Source organism: Vombatus ursinus, unplaced genomic scaffold (assembly GCF_900497805.2).
Source record: "Vombatus ursinus unplaced genomic scaffold, bare-nosed wombat genome assembly UNPS02011916.1, whole genome shotgun sequence".
Classification (NCBI taxonomy): Eukaryota; Metazoa; Chordata; class Mammalia; order Diprotodontia; family Vombatidae; genus Vombatus; species Vombatus ursinus.
This window is the reverse complement of record NW_020951694.1, coordinates 4,038,281-4,065,808: the sequence shown is the minus strand read 5'-3', so window position 1 is coordinate 4,065,808 and position 27,528 is coordinate 4,038,281. Positions and strand designations below refer to the sequence as shown.

Here is a 27,528-nt window from a genome sequence, read left to right as displayed (position 1 = left end):
TAAAGGTCTTTTAAAACATAAATTAAAAATTAATTAGAAAATAAATAATTTAATCCTAAAGAATGAGTGAGTCAAAGAATAAATCATAGAAAAAATCAATAGTTTCATGAAAGCTAATGACAACAATGAATAACATATTAAAATTTGTAGAATGCAGTCAAAGCAGTGCTTAGGGGCTAATTTATATCTCTAAACATTTATATTAATAAAAGAGAGAAAGAGCAGATCAATGAACTGGATATATAATGAGAAAAAAACTAGAAAACCAACAAATCAAAAAACTCTCAATTAAACACCAAAATAGAAATCCTGAAAATTAAAGGATTAACAAAATTGGAGGTTAAAAAAGGTGAACTAATAAAAAAAAACTAGTATCTGTTTTTAAAAAATAAAATTGATATGCCATTAGCTAATATGATTTTTAAAAAGAAAAAGAAAACCAAATTACCAGTATCAAAAATGAAAGAGGTGAATTCACAATCAATGAAGAAGAAGAGCAATTTTTTTGGGGGGGGGTTAGGCAATGGGGTTAAGTGACTTGCCAAGGGTCACACAGCTAGTTAAGTGTTATGTGTCTGAGGCCAGATTTGACCTCAGGTCGTCCTGAATCCAGGGCCAGTGCTCTATCCACTGCCACCTAACTGCCCGAAAAGCAATTATTAAAAGCCAATAAAACAACATTCTCAATGTTGCCAAAAAGTAACATTCTAAATTAAATGATGAATATTTACAAAAATTTAAATTGTCCATATTAATAGAACAAGAAATAGAATACTTAAATAACTTTACTATAGAAAAAGAAATTGAACAAACCATGAATTAGTTCCCATAGCTACTGGGTGGATTTATAAGTGAATTCTATCAAACCTTTTAAGAATGATTAATTCTAAAACTACACAAGCTATTTCAAAAATAGGTAAAGGAGTTTTATCTATTTTTTGACTTAAATATCATCTTGATACCTAAATGAGGGAAAATCAAATCAGAGAAAGAAAACTATAGACCAATTTCCCTAATTGATGGAAATTTTTTAAATAAAATACTAACAAGAAAATTATAATAATATGCCACAAAAATCATATGCTGTGACAAAGCTGGATTTATACTAGGGATGTAGGGCTGGTTCAATATTAGGAATACTATAAGCATAATTGACTATCAATAACAAAACCAACAAAAATCACATGATTATTTCCACATATGTAGAAAAGGCTTTTGACAAAATACAACATCCATTTCTGTTAAAAATACTAGAATAGAAATTTCCTTAAAATGATAAGGAATATCTGTCTAAAAGAGCAAGCACTATCTGTAATACAGATAAGCTGGAAATCTTTCCAACAAAATAAGGGATAAAGCAAGAATTCCATTATCATTACTATTATTCAATAGTATACTAGAAATGCTAGCTGTAGGAATAAGACAATAAAAAGAACTAAAAAGAATAAATATAAGCAAAGAGGGAGAAAAACTTTCACTTCTTGCAGATGATATGACAGTTTACTTATAGAACTGTAGAGAGTCAACTAAAAACTTACTAAAATAATGAACAATTTTAGCAAAGTTGCAGTGTATAAAATAAATTCGCACAATCATTAGCATTTTTTTTATATTACCAACAAAATCCAGCAGGAAGAGATAGAGAATTGCAATTTAAAATAGTTATGGACAGTGCAAAATACTTGGAATCTACTGGCCAAGACATACACAAGAACTGTATGAACACAATTACAAAATACACTTCACACAAATAAAAAAATACACTGGAAAGAACCATCGTTCATGGTTAAGCTGAGTCAACAAAATAAAAATGACAATACTACTTAAATTAATTTATTTATTCAGTGTCACAACAAACTACCAAAAAATACTTTAAAGAGCTAGAAAAAATAACGAAACACATCTAGAGGAACAAAAAGTCAAAGATATCAAGGGAATCAATGAAAAAATATGGGATAGAAAGAGGCCTAGCAGTATGAGACCACAAACTATACTACAGAGCTATAATCATCACAACAATTTAGTACTGGGTAAGAAATAGATTGACAAATGAAACAGATTAAGTAGATAATGAACAGAATCAAATGAGCACAGTAATATAGGATTTGATAAATGCAAAGATCCTAGCTCTGGGGGCAAGGATTCACTATTCAACAAAAATTGCTGAGTAGTCTAGTAGAAACTAGGTATAGTTTCTATAATAGTTTCACATAAACCATGAGCCCCCCAACATGATGGCTTTTGGCATTTGAAAATGCCACTGGCCCTTTTATTAAATGTTTTATTAAAATGCTAATAAAATTAAAATTATTAATAAAGTGATTAAATTACCCAGAAATTACATCTCTTGAACTTTTTAAATCCCACAATCTCTTTAGGGGAAAAAGGGAATTTTCTCCCCTTCTTCCCCATTGGCCAAATTGTCTAGCATCAGAACTACTCAGCTAGAAGGAGATATTCTATCTAATAGTTGGAGGGCCAGTTTAAGAGAACTTGAGGCACAGTTGAGAGACTATAAACATGTACTCCAAACAGACAGAGAGGCAGTCACAAAAGGCCAGAAGCAGCTTCTAAGAGTGGCACCTCTGGCAGCAAAGAAGAGAGCCATCTATGGACTCAAGAAAACGCTAGCCTTAGAAATGAAGAGTTGAAGTTCAAAGAGGATTCCATTAGGAGAGAAAGGAGTTCAAAGACCTGAAGTACTGGAGTAGTGAATAGTCTGGGTCACATGTGTTCCTTACACATATGCGTGTCTAACACTCTATTCTAAGTCTGTGTCTATTTTCCCCATAGACGCTATGTATATTAGTGAGAGACTATACCCCAGATTTAGGGGGAGAATGTTTTTTAACTATTTTCCCCCCTAAGCTACCTAAGGGGCAGCTAGGTGATGCAGCAGATAGAGCACAGGAACTGGAGTTAGGAAGACCTGAGTTCAATTCTGGCCTCAGACACTTACTAGAGATATAATCCCAGACAAGTCACTCAACCCTGTTGCCTCAGTTTTCTCATCTGTAAAATGAACTGGAGAAAGGAAATGACAAACTACTTTAGTATCTTTGCCAAGAAAAGCCCAAATCACCAAGAGTTGGACACAACTAAAATGACTGAACAATGACAACAATAACCTTAGACCATCCTTTTGCTTTGAATCAATCATGTCTACTGATTGTAAAGTTGATGGTAAAGCTGATGGTAAAGTTTCCTGAGCTTAGTGTTAGAAGGGCAAAACCACAGGATATCCTAGAACCCAAGGTAGTTACTCCTCTCTGGGGAGCTAACCTTTGAGTGCAAGTTCAGGGAGAATGCTAAAAGGGGAGCTATGCTGGAAATACATTTGATCATAACACTCCCCTACCTGAGAAATCTTCAGTGGCTTTCACTTTAGGATACAACACAATATCCTCTCCATGGGATTTAAAGCATTGCACAACACGGCTTCTCCTTTCCAGTGCTACCTTATATTATTACACCCCAACATATTCTCTGTTCTGGTCAAACTAGCCTCTGAGCCATTTCCATACCTGACATTCGGTATATTGTTTCTATGCCTTTGCCTAAGTGGTACCCAGTTTTTGGCACGTACTTCCTCCTTACTTCCTCTTCTCAGAATCCCTAGCTTTCTTCAAAGCACAATTCAGATGCTTTTCCTGATCCTTCTAGTTGTTAGATCTCTCCTCTTGAAATTCTTTTGTATTACTTTTTATATATTTAGTATTTGCTTATCTGGGTACATGTTATATTCCCCCCAATAAAAGGTTAGAAACAAGGATCCAATATGTACCAAAATATTCCTAGCAGCATTCCTTGTAGTAATCAAAGAACTAGAAATAATGTGGGTGTCTGTTGATTGGAGAAAGGCTGAAAAATCTTCATATGTGAATGTAATGAATAATTATCATGCAGTTTGAAATGACAAATATGAGAAGCATTGGAAAGTTTACATGAAATGTAAATATACTTACATTTAAATATACTGAATATAAACATATTATATAAATATATATTTAAATAAACTGAAGCAAAAGAAAAACATACCCAGTGCCTATACCAATGACTATATCATTGATGGAAAGATCACTAATAGAAAGCCCAGCTCTGAGTAACTGAAAAATTGATGAAAGTCCCAAAGAACATAAAATGAAACATATCTCCTTCCTCAAAGCAGAGAGGTGGGAGACTACTAAAGCAGAATGTTGTATATATTTGTCAGATGTGATCACTATAACAGGAGTTGGGGGAGAGAGCACAAGAGGCAGTCCAATATGGAAGAGTAAGAGGGTTTCTTTATTTTTTTCCCTGCAGAAATGAGTGTAAACGTAAAGACAAAAAGTATCAATAAAACTTTTTAAAAATCACCCTCAAGAAAAGGTTTAGGGAGTTTCTAATTTCTCATATTGAGCTTTTCATATGACTTCAGAAAGGCAACCCCTATGGTAGCTCCCTTTAGGAAAGGAGGGGAAACCCCAAACTAGAGGCTGTGGTTATTGCACCAAATGAATGCCTCTTCTCCCCTCCCCCGCCCCATACTACCCATGGCAGAAGGCTCCAGATATCTCTGTGACCCTAGAGTCAATCCAGCGTTAGCTTCAGAAAAATCTCACCCGTAAGGGCTCTGGGTGCACTGTAGTGGGAACACTGCAAATTTCTAAAATGGAGAATGTAGGAATGAATTTCATTGACTCTAGCCAAACATACACAATCAAACATCTAATCCTGAAAGTCAGCTACCACTAAACACTCCCTCTTCTTACTATGAAGTAAATAAGGCAGTGTCCTGGCCAATAATGACAGTAGCTGCCATTTATATTAGGCGATACATTATCTCATTGGACCCTAATAATAGCATTCCTAAGAGATAGAGAGAACAAGAGAACTTCGACTGCATTAAGAAAAGGTGAATCATCAAGGCTGTGCCCTGGTCAGGCTATATGGGAATATTGTCTAGTTAAAGGCACCATATTTTGTAAGTGAGGGCACTGATGAACTAGAGCACATCTAGAAAAGGCTGACCAAGATATTGATGGGGACTGGAAATATTGCCATATCAGGATCATTTAAAGCAACTGGACATGCAACCTATGGAAGAAAAGAGCAATGGAGGGTGGGATTGGTAGGGGAACCAAGCTGTCTTCTAGTATCTGAAGTGTCAGTATAAGGAAGAGGGATTAGATTTACTGGGCCTGAGCTCAGAGGGCAGAAGGAGAGAGAATAAATGGATTAAAGTCAGAGGTATATTTTAGCCTAATATAAGGAAAAGTTTTCTATAAATTATAGCTATCCAAAAGGTTTACCTTGGTAGGTAGTGAGTTTCTCACTGGAAGTTTCTCAAATATGGGTTGGACTAGATGATCTTTATGGCCTTCCAACTCTAAGCTCTTACGACTCTATGATAAGAATTACTACCCCCATTTTAAAGATTAGGAAACTGAGGCTCTAGGAGGTTAAGTGACTTATAGTGATGCAGATGGGTACATATAATACAAGAAAAAAGCCAAAATGCATTACAGAAGAGACCTTGAAGGTCATCCAGCCCAACCCTCTCATTTTACAGATGAGAAAATTAAGGCTTAGAGGTTAAATGACTTGCCTAATATAGAATCAGATATTATTGGTTGTTTTGACTCCAGGGCTAGAACTCAAGTCTTCTGACTCTTTTAATGTATCTCATGCCTGTACTTACCTTGACCTGAGCAGAACAGAAGAAATAGAGAAAAGGGAACAAAGTTCTGTGATTTTTCTTCCCTCGCCTGTTCCCCAAATCATAAACATTCCTCAGCAGTAGAACAGAGGTGGGCATCCCTTTTACTCTATGTTCCACTTTCTTGCACAGAATCTTGCGTTCTAGCCCCAATAGTAAATACGAAGAAACATTTACATGGAAACATATTCAACAGATTTAAAGTTGTAAGAAACTTTTATCAGTATCTAATGACCAGGTCCCTCCCAGTTTTGAAGAAGGAGGAGGGAATGGAGGGGGACAGGCAAGAAGAGAGGAAAGGGAAAAGGAAAAAAAAAAGAGATGCAGAAAAGGGACAGATATGCCCTGAGCAACTCAGGTTTCAGATAGAATACAAAAAAAAGTCAAAATGAGCATCAACAGCCCAATATTTCCTGTTGTTCTAACAAATTACCAATGATTTCTAAGAAAAGAAAGCTGTGCTATGCTCAGCCCCATACATTGCCGCAGAATTTGCACATCTGGTTTTGCTTGTAGAGAGCTTACCGTGCTCTGTAGGGGAACAGGATGTGGCAGTACACAACGTGAAGGATCTTAAAAGTAGAAGGGATGTTCAAAAGCCATCTAGGCACTCCTCTCCCTTAGCCATTCTCAATAGTGGCTAACCAGCTTCCTTTAATCCAAGGAAAGAAATTACATGACCACCAGAGTAAACTGAAATGAAATCTGATATCAGAGTTTGAGTTCAAGGTTTGCTGTTTGCTACACCTAAGTGAACTTGAGTAAATCCCTTCCCTTCTCTGTGCCTCAGTTTCCTTATCTGTAAAATAAGGAAGTAGGACTAGGTGATCTATAAGCTCCTTCTTAGTTCCAAATCTTATGAAGCAATGATCCTGTGATGCTTTTGCTGTGTATTTTTAACTTTTTAGTACTTAAAGTGGTAGTAGAAAGGCCACCCAATGAAAAGGAAGGAAATTTGGCTTTCAATTTTGCTTCTGCCTCTAAGGAATTATATTACCTTGGGCAAGTCTCTTTCCCTTTCTGAACTTCCATTTTCTCAGCTGTAAAATGAGGTGATAACATTTTATTCTAGTCTTTCTATGAGATTTTCCTTATTGCAAACCTGAAACCCTTTCTCTCTAATTCAATTCTGTTTCTTCTTCAGCAATGTAACTACTATCTATAATATACCACTACCAAATTTGGAAATACTAATTCATACTTGCCATCTCCAAAGACCTTCCAGTAATTTACATACACAACCAAAATAATCACCATTACCAAACAAGGAAGGGAAGAATATATCAAAACAATTTAGCAGATAAGGTGAGGAAAAAGGTTTTTCACAAGTTTTAAGTTTCAGTTATGATTTCCTATATAAACATTTTGGAAAGAACTCCCTTTAGATTTTCAAAATAAAAGAGATCAAGGTGCTGATCAGAGTCTTTAGTAGTGGTGGGGAATGCTGGGGTATTATTAAAGGATCTCTGTGGTTGCCAAGGTCCCTTTTCATGGGTCTTCTTGAAGGTATGAGAAGCTTTGGGTAGCATTTACATCAAGGAGCTTCCCTATTTCTTATTTTCTCATTTGGATTCTCTGATGATTTCTAGCAAGGCCTCAAAAAAGACAAATGAAAGGAAATATGAAAGCTATTTCTAGCATCAAAGTCATCCGGCAGGGAATGGACTGTTTCATTCATCAGAAAAGTAGGCCATGTTCTCATGGGAGGACAAAAGAAGTAACTTCAACAAAGATGATAGAAAGTCCAAGAAGCTCTCAAGACCTATCATGTCATGCCCTAGGCCTTTATCTTTAACACTTCTTAAGGAAACTCCCTATTGCTAGGTAGGGGATCACAAAAGGCCACAGGTGGCTTTTGGGGCCCCTCCAAGGAAGGACAAAAATCCTAAAGATCATAACAAGCAGCACCTGACTGAATCTAGACAGGAAACCTTGTTGTTGAAACCAATATCCCCCACCTCAAAAAAAAAAAATCAGCCACACCTCAGTATCATACCCTCTAATTCTTTTGCAACAATCCTCTAACAAATACTCTTTAACAACATCCCCACCCATAACCAATGGCTTCAGTAATACCTCTCTCACCCCACAGCCTCCTTAGGAAACCTAATCATTCTACACATATCCACACATTTCCCTCACACTCACACTCTCCTCAAGAAAATCCTTCAACATCTGGCCTACTCAAGATTTACCCTCAAAATACGTAGACATATAAAACACATACAGTCCCTGTGAGTGAAGTAACCATCCTCTTCCACAGAAAAAGAGAGGTCAACATTAACAGAAGGAGGCAGTCTAAGAGATCAAGAAAGAATACCAGTCTTTTTCACTGTAGAAGTTCACTCTGCCCTTCATCTTCTCATCCTAGAATTACACTTTGTCCTATAGCCCCTTCCTGCAATTGTTTGTTTGTTTGTTTGTTTTGCTTTTCGGTGAGGCAATGGGGGTTAAGTGAGTTGCCCAGGGTCACACACCTAGTAAGTATCAAGTGTCTGTGGTCAGACTTGAACTCGGGTCCTCCTGACTCCACAGTCGGAGTTCTATCCACTGCACCACCTAACTACCCCCCTCCAGTTGTTTGGTTTCTCCTTTTATATAACTTCAATTTTAAGCAAAATGCCCAGGCCAGCCATGTACTTCATTACTTTCTGAATTCCGCTTTTTAGTCTCTGGATTTTCTCCACCATGTCTCCATGTAGATACTGTTTCTCCCACTACCTCATCCTCAGCTTGCTTTTATGGGTAGTAAGATTAAAATGTAAGATCATTAAGGGGAAATGACTGCCTTTCATCTTGAATTTGTAGTCTCAGTGCTTAACACAATACCTGGCACACAGTAAGTACTTAATAAATGCTTGTTGACTTGACCCTACAAGTTGGGAGACTTAGATTCTAATCTCAGTTTTAATACAAGCTGCATTACCTTAGGCAAGTCATTTCCTTTCTGTGGGCCTCAGTTTTGATACCTATAAAATGAGGGGGATGAATTCTTTTAAAGTCCTTTCCACTTCTGATATCTTATTCTACTCACCAAGAGGCATCTCATATGGCCCCAATGTTCAGATCTTAAGGGCAACCTCCAAAGACTGAAGAATAACCAGGCACATTGCATCCATTTACCCACTTTCAACTCATTTCTCAGTCGCTTGCAATCTGGCTTCTGACCCTACCACTTCACTGCTAATGCTCATACTAGTATATCTTAATTTTCTCAGTTATCCTTCTTGACCTATCTACCTTTTTTGACACCACTGTCCACCTCTTTAAACTTTTATGACACTTCTTTTTCCTAAACTTTTATGACACTGCTTTCTCTTGGGTCTTTTTCTACCAGCTGACCATTCCTTTTCAGTCTTCTGAATCATTGTCATTGTATCATACTCAAGTATCCCCTTAAAACTTTCTCTTGGGCCCTTTCCTCTTCTCTCTCTCCATCACCTTTCCTAGAGATTTCATCAGCTTCCATGAGTTTAATTATCAACTCTATGCAGATGATTCTGAAATTTATATAATCTAACCCCAATCTCTTTCCTGTCTCATATCACAAACTACCTGCTAGACATCTCTGCCTGGATCTCAAATTCAGCATATAAAAAACAGAACTCAATATTCTTTCTGCCTTGCTCCACTAAATCCACCCCTTCTCCATAATTTGCTACTTCTGATAAGGGTACCAACAACCTTTACAGTCACACAAGTTCCCAATCTCCAAGTCATCTTCAATTCTTTCTTCTCCAATAAGTTGCCAAGTCTTGTTAATTCTAACTCCACAACATCTCTTTCATCCATCTCCTTTTCTTCACCAACCAAGCTAGTTCACATGCAACACCTCATCTCTTCTCATCTAGATAATAGGTATTAGCCAGTAAAGGCACCATTTTGTTCTATCAAATCAAATGTTTTTGGTTTTGTTCAATCAGCAACAATAAGCACAACAGGATCTTATATTCTCTGTATCTTTCAGTTGATTCTAAGATGGTAAGGATGTTGTCCATTGCTGAATACTACTTGTAAAAGCTTTTTTGTCCCTACTAATACCCTGAATTCATTTATAGAAGACTCTTCATCTGAGCTCTCTACTTACCTCTAAATCCTAAGGAAAAATTTGTCCATTCCTCATCCTTAATAATATCATCACTGTAAGAGCAAAAGCTGAAGATTCAAATCCAAAGGTGCCTTCCAGCTCTAAAATGCTATGGTTCAGTGAGAATAGGGTCAGAAACAGACAGGTACAGCACACGAAGAAGATGGAAGGTCAGGGGCCCCCCAATATTTTTTTTTAAATTGTGAGCATTTAAATCCACGTTCCACAAGCAGGAAACGGAAATACATAGGCAAAAAAATTCTGAAGGACTTAACAGACACAGTCGACCCTCAACATTCGTGCATTTAACTTTGGTGTTTTCAAGCATTTGAGTAATTTTATTTTTTATTTATTTTTTTGGCTAGGCAATGGGGTTAAGTGACTTGCCCAGGGTCACACAGATAGTAAGTGTTATGTGCCTGAGGCCAAATTTGAACTCAGGTCCTCCTGAATCCAGGGCCAGTGCTCTATCCACTGCGCCACCTAGCTGCCCCATTTGAGTAATTTTATTAGCAATCTCATTTTCATTTACATGTTGGCAACTGTCATGTTTGTGGCTAAGCACAGTAAAGAAAAATATGAAAGGCATGATGTGCTCAAGTGTGTGGACTAGAGTATCCTACTGGATGCTTCACTGGTTTTGTTCACCCTGCTATTGTAAAGACCTCACCATACATTCATTGCATATTTTTATTATTTGACTTTAAAACTCAAGTTTTGTGTTGCTAGTATGCTCCCAAAGCTTAGTGCAAGCCCTTTGGGCTCTAAACCCAGGTGTGCAAAGTCAATGATGCAGCTTAGTGAGAAAAAGGTGTTAGATGAACTTCGTGCCAGAATGTCACAGCTGTTAGCTGTGAGTTTGGTGTTAACCAATCAAGATTCATTATATCTGCAAAAAGTATTTATGGTACTATAGGTTTCATATGTTATGAAAAGCAAATATTGTCTGAAATCAATTTTTTTAATTGAAATGTTAGCACAAAAGGTCCCAGAATTCTAGGGAGTTACTAGGGAGAAAAAATGTTTTGCATGTTACCAATTTAATTTTGTGTATTCATTTTATGGATTATTTCATGGTTACTTGTTAGAAAAAGTGCATGTTATAAGAATTAATACTTTATTATAAAGAACTGCATGGGGGCAGTTAGGTGGTACAGTGGATAGAGCACTGGCCCTGGAATCAGGAGGACTTGAGTTCAAATCCAGCCTCAGACACACAATACTCACCAGCTGTGTGACTCTGGGCAATTCACTTAACCCTAATTGCCTCACCAAAGAAAAAAAAAATGCAGCAAGAACTGCATGTAGAAAAGTATATTTTCAGCAATATTCAGCAAAAGATTATAATTTTGAGTGGTCATGAGAACCTAGCCCCCTATTTCCCATAGGTTCAATATAGCAACATTCACATTTTTTACTTTCATGCTTTTTTCTAGGTATGCCACTACCGCATAAGTTGAAGATTAACTCAATAATTGCAACAATTTCATGTTGCAATCACAAGAAAGTTACAACAAAGTATTTATTACTATCTTGGAAGGAATTCTCCAGGGCAGTGCCCAAGATATCTGTGCTTGACCTTCTGCAAGTGAACTTTTTATTAGCAACTTACTTATCAAACTGGCGTAATGACACAAAGCTAGAAGGGATAACTAACACACGGGATGACAGAGTCTGAATCCAAAAAGATTACGACAGGCTAGAGGACTGAGCTGACTCTAATACAAATAAAATTAAGCTCAAAAATTAAGCTTCAAAAAATAAAGTCTTACATGAGTTTAAAAAAATCATCTTCATAAGTTTAAGATAAGGGAGGCATGATTACAGAACAGTTTGGTTGGGAAAGATCTGAGGATTTTAGTAGTAACGAGCATTTATTAAGCACTTACTTTGTGTCAAGCACTGTGCTAAGTGTTGGAGACACAAACAGAAGCAAAAAGAAAGAGTCTCTGCCCTCAAGGAGCTTACATGGTAGTGGGGGGGGGGGGCGGGGAGACAAATCATAAAACAGGGTAGTGAAGAGGAGGATAAGGAATACCTAAGCAAGGGCACAATGGCAAAGACCTTGGAATAAAAAGCATAGCCAGGAGGGTAATGAAGTGAGGCCAGCCTGAAGCTATCCTCAAAATGGAGGCCCTTCATTAGAAGAAGGAGACTGTCATCTTGGAGAGATATTTCAGGATGAAAAGGTCCCAGGAGCTGACAAAAGTTCTATGGTAAGAGAGCAACTGAGTTATGGAGGCAAAGGCAAATGAATGTAAGCTCATGATGAATCATTAGTTTGATATGGCAGCCATTTATAGTTAGCTATAGTTTATAGTTAGCTAACATGGTACTGGGTGGCAGTAAGAAATGCATAGCTTCCAGGAAGAGATGATAGTGTCTATGTACTCTGTCCTTGTCAATTCTGAATACCACACTTTAGGAAAGATATTGATAAGCTGGAGATCAATTAACAGATGGTTAAAGGCCTTGAGTCCATGTCACATGAAGATCCACCAAAAGAACTAGGAATGCTGAGCAAGAAAAGAGGAGTCAAAAGGGACATGATCCCTGTGGTCAAGTATTTAGAATAGACTTGTTCTATTCAGCCCCTGAGGACAGAACCAGGACGAATGGGAAGAAAATGCAAAGAAGCAAATTTAGTTTGGGTATCAGGAAAAAACTTCCTATCATTAGAACAAAATAATGAGTAAACCACCTCGGCAAATAGTGGGTTCCTCCTTCACTGAAGGTCTTCTATCAAAGGCTATATGACCAATTGTTTGGGATGTTGGAGTATGAATTATTTTTCAGGTATGAATTAGACTAGATGGATAGCTGTTCAAGTCCGCTCTAACTATGAATTTCTATGGTACTGTGATTCATTTACACACGTAAATCTTACATGGGCAAAAGATTGAATTCTATTACTTCTGAGATCCATTCCAATTCTGAGATTCTATGATTTTTCAGCCTTAAGCTGCCACCTCCACCGAAAACAAAGCTACAACTCGCTAGCACTCATAATACAACTAACATAACATCCACTACCAACTCTAAAAGCCTGAATACAAAGACACTGTCAGCTTTTCCTCCCCTGTACCATATAGACCAGGCCTGCACAACCTGCGATCCACCAAAGAATTTCGGGCAGCCTGCAAAAAATGTAGAGGATAGACCAGGGCAGCCTGCAAAAAATGTAGAGGATAGACCAAGGCAGCCTATGGTCTTAATCAAGATAAAGCCAGAAAGCCCAATTATCTTACATGATGAAAAAAACACCCTGGAATCAAAGGACCTGATTTCAAATCCTGCCTTTGCCACTTATTTTCCATGTCACCATCAACAAGTCACTTAATTTTCCTGTTTTAATTTTCTTAGTTTTTTTAATCTGTAAAATTAGATTGTTGGATCAGATGACACCTGAAGTCCCTTCCAAATTTAAATTTAAGATTTCCCTTCCTCTCCAGCCCCACCCCATTCCCAATATAACATAAATACATCAGTCACAGACTCTACCACACAGCCAAGCAGAACCAGATTGCCCCACTGTCCATTTGGAAGATTAAGACAGGAAGCCTTTGTAAACAACAGTTTTGTAAGCAGACACTTCCCCAAACACAAGAGATACTGTCACTGCAAAAGGAGTAGTTCATTTAGGGGAGAGAACTGGGATTTTCCCTGCAGATTATGCAGGATTAGGCCATGAAAGGTCATATGTTATGCTCATTAAAAGCAGGCTCTAGAAGGTTTTAAATTAAGCTGGAAAAGCATTGAATACCTTGTAAATGACAGATTGTAGAATTTTATTTTCTTACCTAATCTGTCACTCTTTTTCATTTTATTGGATTGTTTAATCCATTCACATAAAAAGTTACAAGTAACATTTACATTTTTCCTCCATTAGTCTCTAATACTAAGCTTTCTCAAGTTACAATTTTTTCCTCTTCCTCTGTAAACACAGTACTACGTTCATTCAGTTACTTTAGCTTATTCTTTTTTAAGGAGGCACTATTCCCATTGCTTCTCTTCCCCGTATGCCCATTCTCCTTCTCTCAGTAGTTATCACTTTCCCTTTGGGTTTTTGCTTATTAGTTTCTTTTCTTCCTGCTTTTATTTGGTTATTTAATTCTTCCTCACCTTTTTCCACTCCTCTCAATTAGTCAATGGGGTACCTTTTCCTCTCCTTGCCTTCAACTAGTCCTATTCATTAGTTTTTGGGCTTTTTCCCCATTTTTGTACCCCTTTGCAGAGAGAAGTGATTTCTCTCAATCTCTTCATTATCCATCTTCTCTTTCTACTCTAGACCCTCATCTACACCTTTGTGGATTCCAATTTTTCTATTCTGCCAGTATTTTTTCTGTGCAGGCCATTCAGCTCTCATAATTCTCATTTCTCTTTTAAACTACCCAGGAACAGCATGTTGTGATTCCATGTTCTTCTAAAATTCTACAGGGTTCTCTGCCTCATCAGTGTCAGATCTTTTTCCTTTGTTTCGCAGCATTTATTCAGAGATGCTTGAACTGGATGGAAACATTGGAGGCTATATTTCTTTCTATCGTTTATGCTTTCTCTGTTGATTTATCTGCTTACATTCAAGACCTTTGAGTTTTCTTCTTCCTGAGATCTTTGGTAATTTCATATTTTTTCCCCTTATTTTCTCCTTTTGTTTACTGTCTGATTCTTACTCCTATAATAGGAGTGTTCCTGAGGGCTGGTTCTCAAAGGGTTAGCCTTCTTCCATACTGAGCAATTCATAGTTCACCAGCCTAGGTCTAGGTCTCTGCCCTAATTAACTTTTGAGAGGACAGAACTGGCCCCAGCTGGATGTTGAGCTTATTTCCTCAGACTTAGTGGAGTGCCACATAGCACCCCTCCCTGCCCATGTACACACAGTGTCTTCTGCTCCTTCTGTCCGTCACCATTCTGGTCTGACATCAGTAATTCAGGTAGTTGCTGACCTGGTGCTATGGGGTTGATTTCTGTATTTTGGGTCTCCAAGGCTGTGGTAGGAGGGTGAAGTGAGATGAGATTTTGAGCTCTCCTTCAAGCTCAAAAAGGTGTCCTGACCCTTTCCTTCTGCTACTGGTTCTCTTGCAGAGATCTTTTATAACACAGAATCCTTCTCCCCCCACCCCCTCCACCCCCGCAAGCTTCTGCCCCTGGAGCACTGCCACAACACTGACCATCAGTAGCAGTCCAAGAAAAATTTTACTCCTGGAGCTGGGATCTCCATGGCCCTGGAGAAAGGGAGGTGGGAACTAGGTTTAGGTTTGGGTTTTGTTGCAAGACTAAGTGTCAACACCTTGGGTTGGCTAAGTGTGGCCTTGCTGCCAGTGGCATGGAAAGTGGAGGAGTACTGTGTGAGCTCAGTATAGAAGTCAGTTCTTGGTTTTTTTTTTAACTTTCTTCTGGATTTTAGATGTCCTAAATCATGGAGACAGCTGAAGTTGCCTTTTTTTCCTTCAAAATTTCTGCTTTGGAGAAGTTTGGAGAGTTTGGAGGAATCAGAGAAAATGTCTAATCCTCCATCATGCTGATCATATGACCTTGAAGTTTCATCAAGCATTTGTTAAATATTTACTGTGTACCAGGTACTGTTCTAGGTGGTGGAAACAGAAATGCAAAAATGCACCTGCTTGTGTACTTTGAGGAGTGCTTACATTCAATTGGGAGGGGGAATGCAACATGTTCATAGATAAGTAAATACAGGATATATGCAAAATAAATACAAAATGATTTGGAAATGAAGTGTCTTCACTGTTGGGTAAATAAAGACAAGTGATTGACCTATCACCTCTATATCCAACTGTCTAATAGACATTTCCACTTGGATATTCCATCATCAACTAAAATTCAGTATCGTCAGCATCTAACTCTCCTCAACTATCTAATACTCCACAACCCCTCCTTTATCTTCATATGATTTCCTCCTACTTGATGGCATCAATGTAACATAACGTTAGAGTCTAACAGAGGCTATTAGAGACTAAGGGACTTCAGAGAGCATCTGGTTCAACCAATCTCTGAACAACAGTCCTCTCTACAATATAAACTAAAAATAAGTCATTCAGCTTTTGCTTAAAGAGCTTAAGTTAGGGAACACTTGCTAACTCCCAAGGTAGCCCATTCCACTTCGGGATAGTTCTAATTATTAATACATTTTTCCCACTTAGATTAAGCCTAAATTTACCTCTTAGCAACTTCTACCCATTGTTCCTAGTTCTGTATTTTTAAGTCAAGAAGTCCAACCTCTTTTCCATGTTACAATCCATTATATATCTGAAGACAGTTATCAAATGTCTCTTCATTTTATTTTATTTATTTTAGGCAATTGGGGTTAAGTGACTTGCCCAGGGTCACACAGCTAGTAATTGTCTGAGGCCAGTCAAATGTCCCTTCAGAATCATGCAAAGTAACAGGTCATCTGTGAGGAGTCTGTGAGGATGCTGCCAATATAATTCTCATCCAATAGTGTTTTTAACTGTCATAGCCCCAGAGAGATTGTTTGAGGATAGAAAGAACTAAGAGATCTTCTTTCCTGAAAGACTCTGAGATTTAACTTTAAAGATGAAAGAGTTTCAAGAGACATTTTCTGGGTGAAGACTGAGTTTAACACATCTTGTAAAGAAATATGGAGCAAATTCTTGAAAATATTTTAACTCATATATTGAGAGAGCTGAATGTGGGAGAGGATTTCCAGAATTAAAGAGATGTCAGGAATAGCAGTAACAGTTAAAGTGTAGTCTTGCTATAATGTTTCTCACAGTTGATATATCACGAATAGACATTTTTGGGGTTTTTTTATTGTTTGTTACACTATATAGTTAGTAACCTTGATGTTCTATTTAAGCCTAAGAAATTAGGGGGTTACTGATCATCAGAGAGACATGGCTGAAAGCTTAAAGGAAAAGAGGTTTCTCTGCTTTAATAAACTGGAGTAGAGGGCTCAGAGCTCACTGATAAATTAATCTGAGAGATATTGCAATAAATTTGTAGCTCTTGTCAGGTAATTTAGAAGTCATAATTGGCTGTTCAAAACATTAGCCAAGTATTTAGGGTCGCAATAAAAGCAACTATAAGTAGTTTCAAGAAACAAGGCTAAAAAATTCAACTATTATGGAAAATAAGGGAAACTCTCATGTCTTCCTTTGAGTGAGCAAAATTTGTATTTCTGCCAGAGTCAAGGGATTATTAGCAATATTCGCTGATTTCTCTCCTAGAAAGTTAAGGGTCTTCAAGAACACCTTTCCATGCTCCAGGTTTTTAGGGAGAAAAGGGGGCTCCTAAAGTAAACAGAAGCAAGGTTTCATGGGGGGGGTGAGTGGGGAATCTGAGGTAGGAGAGAGGAGATTTGGCCCTAGTCATGATAAAAGATAATAGAAATGTTTCACACAAAGTAGAAAGAGAAGGAAAAGGACACCTGTACAATTAGAGCTTAAGAACAACTCTGAGGCACTTCCTCAAAGACAGTTGGATCCTCTAAGGAAAAAGAAGCTTCCTGTCTTCCAAAGAAGGATAAAGTAGAGCAACCAAGTAAAAGATCATCCAATAAGGGGAAGAGGAGTAGGAGTTGGTGTTTTCCTTGTTTACCTGATAACATTAGAGATATCTATTGTCTTCCTGAGGCAGGTATTCAAGATATAACACAGAATCTCTCAACACTTATAAAAACAGATGGCATACACCTACTTCTGGCGATTCACAAGGGCACAAATTACCCTTGCAGAAGGAATCTAAAAAATTTTTGCCAATGTCTGTGAAGTCTTGAACAAGAAACTAAAGACCATAGGGCAGGCCTGCACAACCTACAGCCCTCAGGCCACTTGCAGCACGCCAAAGAATTTTCTCAAAATCCTTTGAATTTTGGGCAGCCTTCGAAAAATGTAGAGAAAATTCTTTGGTGTGTCACAAGTGGCCTGAAGGCTGTAGGTTGTGTAGGCCTGCCACAGGGAAAGGTAGAGACTGTGTTATTCTCACCCACTGAAGGAATAGGATGCAGAAGAGAAAAATTAATTTGAGAAGTAAACAACTAACTAAGAAGGTGGTGTCTGATTTCTGGATCACACCTTAAAACACCGAGTTGACAGATTACCAGCCAGAGATGGAGTGCACCTAACAAAGATTGACATAAATATCAACATATATGTATACGTAAATATGTATACACATAGACACAGTATACATATATGTATATATGTCCCCCAAGTTAGTTATTACAAGAAATAACCACAAAGAAGTAAAAATAGCAACTGAAATCTTTTCTGCCTCAAATTCACAGAAGGATCCAAGAAAGGATCCAGGAGCAAAAGCCTGAAGGGACCTTTCTCAAAACTCTTTCAAAAGATCTCAGCCCTCCTGCTACTCTGTAACAAACTGGCCCATTTCAGTTACCTGGTCTGTGACTGAGTCAAGGGACAATTGCTGGCTTTCACAATATTTAACTACCTCTCTCACCCCCATCCCCCACAAGGAAATCATATTTGCTTAGGTCAACAAGTCTCTTCAGAACTGAAAAAATGCAAAATACAAAATGCCACACTGCCACTCCCTTGCCCCCACTTCACTCCACCCTCAATTATCCAATAATTTGCAGGTGCTCTTATGGGTTCAATGACATGGCAAAAAAACAAACCAAAAAAAAAAAAAAACAAAAACACCAAAACCAGAAAGTCAGAGACTGAGGAAACTTGTGAGTCATCTAGTTCAGCTCTTTCGTTTTACAGTCAGAAACAATGGCCTCTTTGAGGGGAAGTGACCTACTCAAAGTTACCCAAGTTGTCTGTGACAGAGCTGGGGTCTGAGTCCAGGTTTCCTGAATCCTGCTGTGACAATTTAGTTTATAGCTTAGTGCTGATAAATAGCACAGCAGCCAAGGCAGAGAAGGGCAGGTGAACACAACAGGGACAGCCAAGAATGAATGGGGAAAGCTTTGTTTTTTAAAGGGTCTCCCTTGAAGGAAAAATGAAGTAGATTGCTACACTGAATGCCCATCAACAAATGATTATCACGGCATCTGGAAGTGGCTGGCTGCTTGTCTTGTTACTCTTCATTCATTCAACAAATAGGTATTAAGGACCTACTAGGTACTGGGGATGATACAAAGTTCTGAAAAGACAAGGCCCCTGCCTTTCATGGAGCTTGCAAGCTAGTTGAAGGATAAAACACCAACCAAGGTAACTATAATATACAACATGGCGTTTGATTGTAAGCTCCTTGAGGAAAGGGACTGTCTTTTGCCTCTTTTTGTAACCCCACACTTAACACAGTGCCTGGCACATAGTAGGCATTTAATAAATGTTTGATTGATTGATGGAATGAATGATAAGTACATTAGAGAGCTGAAAACAAAGTGCTTGGTGAGGTCTGAGACAAAAGAGCCAACTGGGAAGATCAGACTTTAAAGTCTGATTCAACAGGAGAAGTGGGGGAACTAAGGATATTCCAGGTATAGCAAATGACATAAGCAAAGTGCCAGGTATAATGGGGAAAAGAAAGTTGTACAGATGGCCTGCAACAGAGTAAATGGAAGAGAATAATATGAGAAGGTGGGAAAGGGAGGATGGTGTCAAATAGTGAAGGACTTTGAGTAACAGGCAAAGTAATTGAACTTTACTGTCTAGGCAAGAGGGAATTACGGATGATATTTTTTTAAGCAGGAGAGTGACATAATTGGATCCATCCACATTGAATAGGTCTTTTGGGCTACCCAAGGACCTCAGGGCCAGGCTTAACCACTAGAAGGCACAGAATCCTATAAACATTTAAATCTCTCTTAAATCTCACCATCTCAGAAAAATTATGTTAATTTCAATGGAAGGCCACACATCCTTGGGGAACGAAGCTCTCCAAGATCAACCCTATTCTTCTCTTAAAATTTAGCAGCATAATTTCTGATTCACCCCTGTTATTCAACATACCTTTATAAAGTCATCATCACTTATCCAGGGGTTGCTTATGACAATTTCAGCTATCACAAAATACAGCCAGTAACCTGGAAAGAAATTAAAAAACAAGATCCTATGACTCTTAGAGCACCTGCACCTTACTTATAGAAGAGACTCTCAAACCCTAGCTCAGAGACTACTTATATTTCCTCTATATAAAATGTTCATATTTTCATATTTTACATTCCTAGAACTTAAAACATAAGTCACACATTTATTCAACATATACTTATTAGCAACTACAACTTAAGAGGCTTTATACTAAGCATTCAAGATACAATAACAAAATGAACCAGGCCCTGCCATCAACAATCTTATATTTTACTATTTATTGTTCACAGTAAGAAAGTAAGAGAAGGTAATTTAAGAGAAGGTAATTTGAGGAAGGTAATTTGAGAAGGTAATTTAAAGTTAAATACAGCACTTACACCTTAGGGGATCATGAAAGGCTTTGCTTTGGAGGTGGCACCTGAGTTAAATTTTGAAGGACACTAGAAATTCTAAGAGGCGAAAGCAAAAAGGAATACTTTCCAGGTGTCAAAGTCTGTGTGGCAAAGGACATGGAAACTGGAAATAGACTTTGGAGAACTGCAGCTAGATCAGCTTATATGGAACATCAAGTATATGGGAATCCTGAGAAGATGGAAAACAATGCGAGGGCTATCTTGGGATGAAATTCTCTGCTTACCAGCCCAAATAAATAAGAAAAGAAGCCCCTAAATGAGGCAAAAATAGCAACAACATGAAGAGAAAATTGAAAGGTCAATTCTTCTGCTTGTATTCTTGATGTCCCCTCCTATCTTCCCCAGGTGATTTGCCTTCACTATCATCTCCCCTCCAATCTTCAGTCTTCACCTATCTACTGGTTCCTTCCTTGCTACTTACGAACATGCCTGTATCCATCTTTGAAAACACGCTCCCATGCATGCACACACCCACACCCACACACACACACACACACACACACACACCAATCTTTCTCCTGAGCTTCAATCCTGCATTACAAATGCCTATGGGACATTTCAAAGTGTATAAACCAAAAGTGTTTCATACTTACTATGTCCAAAGACTGTTTTCATGTCCCCTTTTCCAAATTCCCTATTTCTGTTGAGGGCATTATCATCCTTCTAGACTGTGAGGTTTACAACCTTAATATCACCCCAGACTCCTTGTTCTTTTTTACCCAACATATTCAAATAGTTACCAAATCTTGTTTTTCACAGCTCCACAATATCTCTCATATACAGTCCCTTCTTTCCACAAGTCACACACTACCCCTAGTTCACTCCTTCATCTCTCTCCTGAATTATTATAATAGACTCCTAATAGTCTAAGATCATAGATTTAGAGCTGGAAAGGATTGTAGATACCATCAAATCCTGCTCCCTCATTTTAAAGGTGAGAAAACAAAGAGAAGTTAAGTGACCTTCCCCGGGTCACATAGCTAGTAAGTGTCTAAGACAGGATATGAATTTAGGTCTCCCTGACCCCAAACCCAGCACACTATCCACTATGACAGCTAACTCTTACCTTAAGCCCCTCCCCACTCCATCTCCCCCAACAATGTCAAAGTAATTTTCCCAGAGTGAAGGTTGAAATGTCAACCCTACTCAATAAAATCTTTAAACTCAAACATAAACTTCTGTTTATGCTAAAATTCTATTTAGCATTTAAAACTCTTCACAACCTGTACCCTTCCTGTCTTTCCAGTTTTCCTACTCTATTGTCCATGCATTCTAAGGTACAGTGATACTCTTCTATTTGCTGTTTTCACAAACGAAGCTCTATTTCCCATCTCCATGCCTTTCTATTGGCTGTCACCCATCCCTAGAATGTTCTCCTTATTCATTCCCAACTCTTAGAATCCCTGGCTTTCTTCAAGATTCAGCTCATGTGACACCTTCTACAGGTGGCTTTACTCATTCTCCCAGTTACTAGTGCCTTTCCCTCTAAGATTACCTTGTACCTATTTTATATACATCTTGTGCATGTTTCCTCCTTTAGAATGCAAACTCCTTGAAAGCAGGGACTGTTGTTTTTTTTTTAATACTCCTACTGCTTGGCACAGTGCCTGACGTATAGTAAGCACATGTTAAATACTTGTTGATTAACTGAAAGAGCATGATACAAGTCAAACCTTATGGGGAAAATGCCTTAAAATCACCTCTCTCACCTGCCTCTGTTGTCCCCAGCTTCACCCCTCTCTGACACCAGGACACAATCACATTAGACTATAGGGGCCTTTTTGGCCCTTCTGGCAGCTGCAGTTTTAGGTGTGGCTTTCAGTATTACTCCCTTGGCAGGATCCTAAGGGAGCTCATTCCCAGGGGGGTTGGAAAACTGTAATTCAGAACTATTCCAAGGTTCTAGAGAAAGGAAAGGTGAGTAGGTGGAAAGAAGGGGGTTGCTTTGGAGAAACATGTAGTCTTCAGAACAAAATTCTGGAGGAAGAAGAGGCCCAGTAGTACAACATTGGCTACAACGATTTATTACTATACAGGCGGAACTACACACCCCAGAAGTGGTGAAAGAAAGCTGGAGGAGGAAAGACCCAATTACAAAGGCTTGTCAGATCCTCCTCTCTCTCTCCCACTCCTAGCCTTGTTCTGTGGGATCCTCCCAAAACCCTATCCAACTGATCCCAGAGTAAAACCCGGAAATGAAAAGTCAATCTCAAAAAAGAGAGTAAAGACTCAGAGAGTGAAACTGAGAAAGGTAAAGAATAGTTCCATCTACGCGGCCTCTAGGAGTCTCCTTGAATCAGTGTCCCAACAGGTCACTCTCACTCCCTCAAGGCCACAGATTATGTCAAATCCCTGTGATATGAAAGAACATAGAAGAGGAAGCAGGGGCTGAGGGAGAGAAACAAAAGCTCTCCGTCACTTACAGGAGGGAAATGATTATGTTTATATCAAAGAAACCATAGATAAATCAACAGAATGATGGGTAAAGACAGATAAAAGCTGACAAAGAAGGAGAAATGAACAAGCAATAAAAAAAGGAGCCATATCAATAAACAAGTATTTTGCAACAAAGAAAATGGAGTCAAAATTCCCATGAGGAAGGTATTTATTTATTTATTTGCAATAAATTCTGCAAAGTCCTCTGAAATGAGAGTACAGCAAAGTCAAGAACCTCAAAAAATGGGGTGAAGGAGAACAATAAAAATTTAACTGGTGAGAGTATGTGGGAATCACATAAAGAAATGGGGGCAGAAATTAAAGCTAGGGAGGAACTCAAAAAGGCTAACAAGAGACTAGATAGAACAAAAGACAGAGACATGCTTGATAATAATAGATTCTCTGAAAATGAGAACATTGGAATTGGAAAATACAGAAGTAGAAGAAAAATAACAAAAACAATTTCAAAAACGTTATCGTGACAACAATTAAAAACAAATAATTGAAAACAAAACACCAATTAACAATTTAAAAACAATTAAACAATTAAAAATAAGATTATAAGAAAACATGAGCTCTATAAAACCATCATACTGAACTCAAAGATAAGCTTCGACCAGGAAATCTAAGGAGTATATGTCTTCCAGGAAAAACATCATTAAATACTGGGGGGACCAGGCATGTCAATTAGTGCAAAAATGGACTTAGTCCTTCAAGATATTCTTAAAATATGGTCCTAAAGAAAACCATACTTTAAGAAATCATACAGGAAAATGATCCAAAATTTTGGAAGTAGATGGCAAAGTACAGATAGAGAGACTCAACAAAAGAAAGAACCCCAAGTTTTACTCAACAAGAAATATCAATTAAACTTCAGAATTAGAATTCCAAATAAATTACATAGGAACCAAGAAAAAAACCTTACATGTTCCAAGAAAAATCAGTGTTTACAAGGAGACAAATACAATAGTGTTTACAAGGAATCAAATGATTAATTGGAATATGACATTCTAAAAAGCAAAGTTTTGTTGACACCTCAAAATAACACATGTTGCAGAACTAAGCCTAGGCATCAAAGAGAATGAGTGAATGCTGAAACACAGAAGTAAGTAATTCAATATGCAAAATGCCCAAATAGAAGAAAAGCTAAATACTTCAGATAGTAATAAAAGCCTAAGAAATTAAATGTTCATTTTCAAGTGGTTAGGGACAGACAAGGGACAGTTAGGTGGTACTGTAGATATAATGCAGGGCATTAAGTCAGAAAGACTTCAAATGTAGCCTCAGACAACTTATTAGCTGTGTGACCCTAGGCAGATCATTTAACCCTGTCTGCCTCCATTTCTTTATCTGTCAAATGAGCTGGAGAAGGAAATGGCAAACCACTCCAGTATCTTTGTCCAAGAAAACCAAAATGGGGTCATGAAGAGTTGAACATGACTGAAATGATTAAACAACAACAAAAAGGGATAGACAAGGCCACAAACACAGGGTAGAGGAATCCTGCTGTTCATAGTTTGATTAACTTAAAAAAAAACAACACTTTGCACATTGAGACACATTGAGAAGGCAAAGACAGCAATGGTGAAAAATTGGGGAGAAGTAAATAGACTAAATGAAATAATATTTAAGGAGTGAAATCTCATTGTCTCAGTAAATAAACACAATAGACGCTAAGATAATACAAAGGAACTCCTCTTGGGTAAAAAAAGAAGAAGGGATGGGGGAGTGGAAATATCCAGGAAAAAGAAGGTCAGGAACCAAGAGAAGAAATGGAGTAGAAGCACTGTGTGAGAATGGAGAGAGGGATGATTTTGGAGCCAGGAAGACCAACCTCTAACACATGGTTATGTGTGACCCTGGGCAAGTCACTTAGCTTCTCAGTGCTCTAGGCATTGGTAGAAGACATTCCTTTCCAGGAAGAAGAGAAGAGGGAGTAAGGGGGAAGAAACAAACATTTATTAAGAACCTAACATGTGTCAGGGACTGTGCCCTTACAACGTGCCACTTTACAAATAGTATTTCATTTGATCCTCACAACAATTCCATGAGGAGCTCCCTTCACCAGTGAAATCAAAGGTCCAGTTCTCAGCCTCCCTCAATGAATAGAATGGAATATTGTTGTGCAGTAAGAAATGGTGAATATCAAAAATTCAAAGAAATGAGGAAATATTTGTATGAAGTGATTCATAGGGAAATAAGCAAACTAAAAAAAAACAACAGGAATTATAAGAATAATAACAAAAGTGTTTTTTCTGAGTGATACTGAACAAAAAGAGGGGGTTAATTAATGAATTAAATTCATTAATGAATAAAAAAATATTACTAAGAGCTCACTGTGTATCAAGCACTCTGCTAAGCACTGGGGAAGCAAACACAAAAGCAAAGATAACCCTTGGGTTAAAGGAGCTATATCTTTTTTTTTTTTAAAGAAAATAAGTTCTTTGATGTGTTTTGTTTTGTTTTTACATCACCCTAATTTCCCCTAATATCCTTCCTTCTCCTCCTCCCAGAGAGCTAGTCTATATAACAGACTATTTTTAAAGACAAAGAAAGAGGAAAAAAATCAATATAACTGATCAACACATCCAAAAAGTCCAAAAAAAATGTTAAATGTATAATACTTTTAGATCTCCTACTTCTGCACACTTGGAGTATGAACCTAATAATAAAATTTCTGCGTCAAAGGACATAGACTTTTTAATCCCTTTTTTAAAAAACATAATTCCAAACAGTTTTCCCAAATGGTAGCACTGATTCTCGGCTCCACCAACAATATACTAGTGTGCCTATCTTCCCACAACCCCTCCAGCACTATTCCCATCTTTTGTCATCTTTGCCAATTTACAGTATATGAGGTGAAGTCCCAAGGTTGTTTTGATTTGCATTTCTTTTATTATTAGTCATTTGGAACATTATTTCATATAGTTGTTAACAATTCATAATTCTTCTTTTGAGAATGGTTCATATCCTTTGACCACTTATGTACTGGGTAATAGCTTTTGGTCACACACATATATATGTGTGTTAATTTTTTTTTACATATCTTAGATACCAAACCCTTATTAGAAAATTCTGATACAAAGACTCTTTTCCATTTGACTGCTTCCCCTCTTATCCTAGGCATATTGATTTTATTTGTAAAGAAACTTTTTAATTTCACGTTAACCAAAGGTATATATTTTATCTTATGTTATTGCCTCTATGCTTTGGTATGTGATCTGCTTCTCTCCTAATTTTTATAGTATTATCTTTAATATTAAGGTCATGTACCCATTTAGAATATATTATGGAAGAATTTAATGTAGGGAGACAATATACATGGGGATTGGACTCAGTCAAAAGGCCACACCCAAGGACCTAAAAGGCTGTATGTGGCCTCAAAGCTGCAGGTTCCTCACCCCTGGGATAGAGCACTGGGCCTAGAATCAAGAAGACCTGAGTTCAAAGCCAGCTTCAGACACTTACTAGCTTTGTGCCCCTGGTCAAGTCATTTAACTGGAGAAGGAAATAGCAAACCAGTATCTTTGCCAAGAAAACCCCACGGACGGTATTGGTGTGCTATGATTCACGGAGTCATGAAGAGTCAGACACTGCTGAACGAATCAACAACAACAATAACATTAAGATGAAATGTAGCAGGAATAAAAGGTGAAGTCTTATACCAGGCTTCAAAAAAGTCAACTTTATCAGCACAAGATGAGGAAGTAGCAGGGCTATACAGAAATTCCTCTGAAAAACATCTGGGGATTTTAATGGACTGGGAGCTACATATGCGTCACCAATGTGCTATGGCAGGCTATAAGCTAATGTAGTTCTTTTCTCTGAGGTTCTGTTGAAGGAATTGGGAACATGTGGCCCAGAGAAGTGGAGATTTAGGGGAGGACATGAAAGATATTTCCATGGGTTCAAAGGACTATCATGTGAAAGAAGTAGATTTGTTTTGCTTGGCCCTTGAGGGCAGAGCTAGGAACAATGGGGTGGAAGTTGCAAAAAGGCAAATTAAGGCTCCATAAAAAAAAAAAAATTTTTTTAAACAATTCAGTGTATCCAAAAGTAAATTGGGCGCCCTAAGAGATAATGGGTCCTCTGTCACTTGAAGTCTTCAAGAAAGGCTAGACGACTATTTGTCAATGTTATTACGGAGAAAATCTTTATTGATGTACAAGTCGGACTGGAAGGCCTCTGATTTCCCTTCCAACAGTGGCATTCCCTATGACTGCTGAAGGCGCCACCATTCTTCCAGTCCCTCGTGCTCAAAATCTTAGAGTCATCTTCCAGTCATCTTTCACGTCATAAATCCTATCAGTTGCTAAATCTGGAAATTTCTCTGCAGTATTTCTCAAAACATCTTTTTTGTCTACTAACAAGCCACCACCCTAGTTCCGGCCCTCATCACTTCTCACCTGTACTTTTGTAACAGCTGTTTAATTAAATTCCCTGCGTCAAGTCTCTCCCCTCCAATCCATTTTCCACACAATTGTCAAAGTGATTTTCCTAAAGCTCAGGTCTGACAATGTCTCCCCCTCACCTCTCTCAACCGACTTCAATGGCTCTCTATAATGTCTAATATCAAATATAAAATCCTCCAGTTGACATTTAAAACTCTTAACAATGATCAATTGCTTTTCCTAACAAACAGTGCTCCGATATGCTCCATTTCCTATCTCAGTGCCTTTTCACTGACTATCCCCCCATGCCTGAAATGCTCCCTCGCTCCCAACCTCCACCTTGTAAAATACATGGCTTCCTTTAAGACACCTCAAGAGCCAGCTCCTTTAAGAGGCGTTTCCTGGTCCTCCCCCATATACTAGTGTCTTACCTTCTACTAGGGATTCATAAGTCAGGGTTCATGACCTTGGGTTGTGTGTGTGTGTGTGTGTGTGTGTGTGTGTGTGTGTGTGTGTGTGT

General features: G+C 38.0%; 1 protein-coding gene across 5 annotated transcripts in view; it reads right to left on the bottom strand.

Moving 5' to 3' along the window:
* PIK3R5 (phosphoinositide-3-kinase regulatory subunit 5) overlaps positions 1–27,528 on the bottom strand; it is an 83,200-nt gene that overhangs the window by 53,532 nt on the left and 2,140 nt on the right. For 3 of the 5 annotated variants that reach the window (XM_027857203.1, XM_027857206.1, XM_027857207.1), the window contains exon 2: positions 19,691–19,764. The exons of 1 other annotated variant lie outside the window; for it this stretch is intronic. The gene's annotated coding sequence lies outside the window, so the exon portion shown is untranslated. Of the gene's footprint in view, positions 1–6,226; positions 6,246–19,690; positions 19,765–27,528 lie in introns of those variants that run through there. One more of the 5 variants, XM_027857205.1, reaches the window with a different exon arrangement.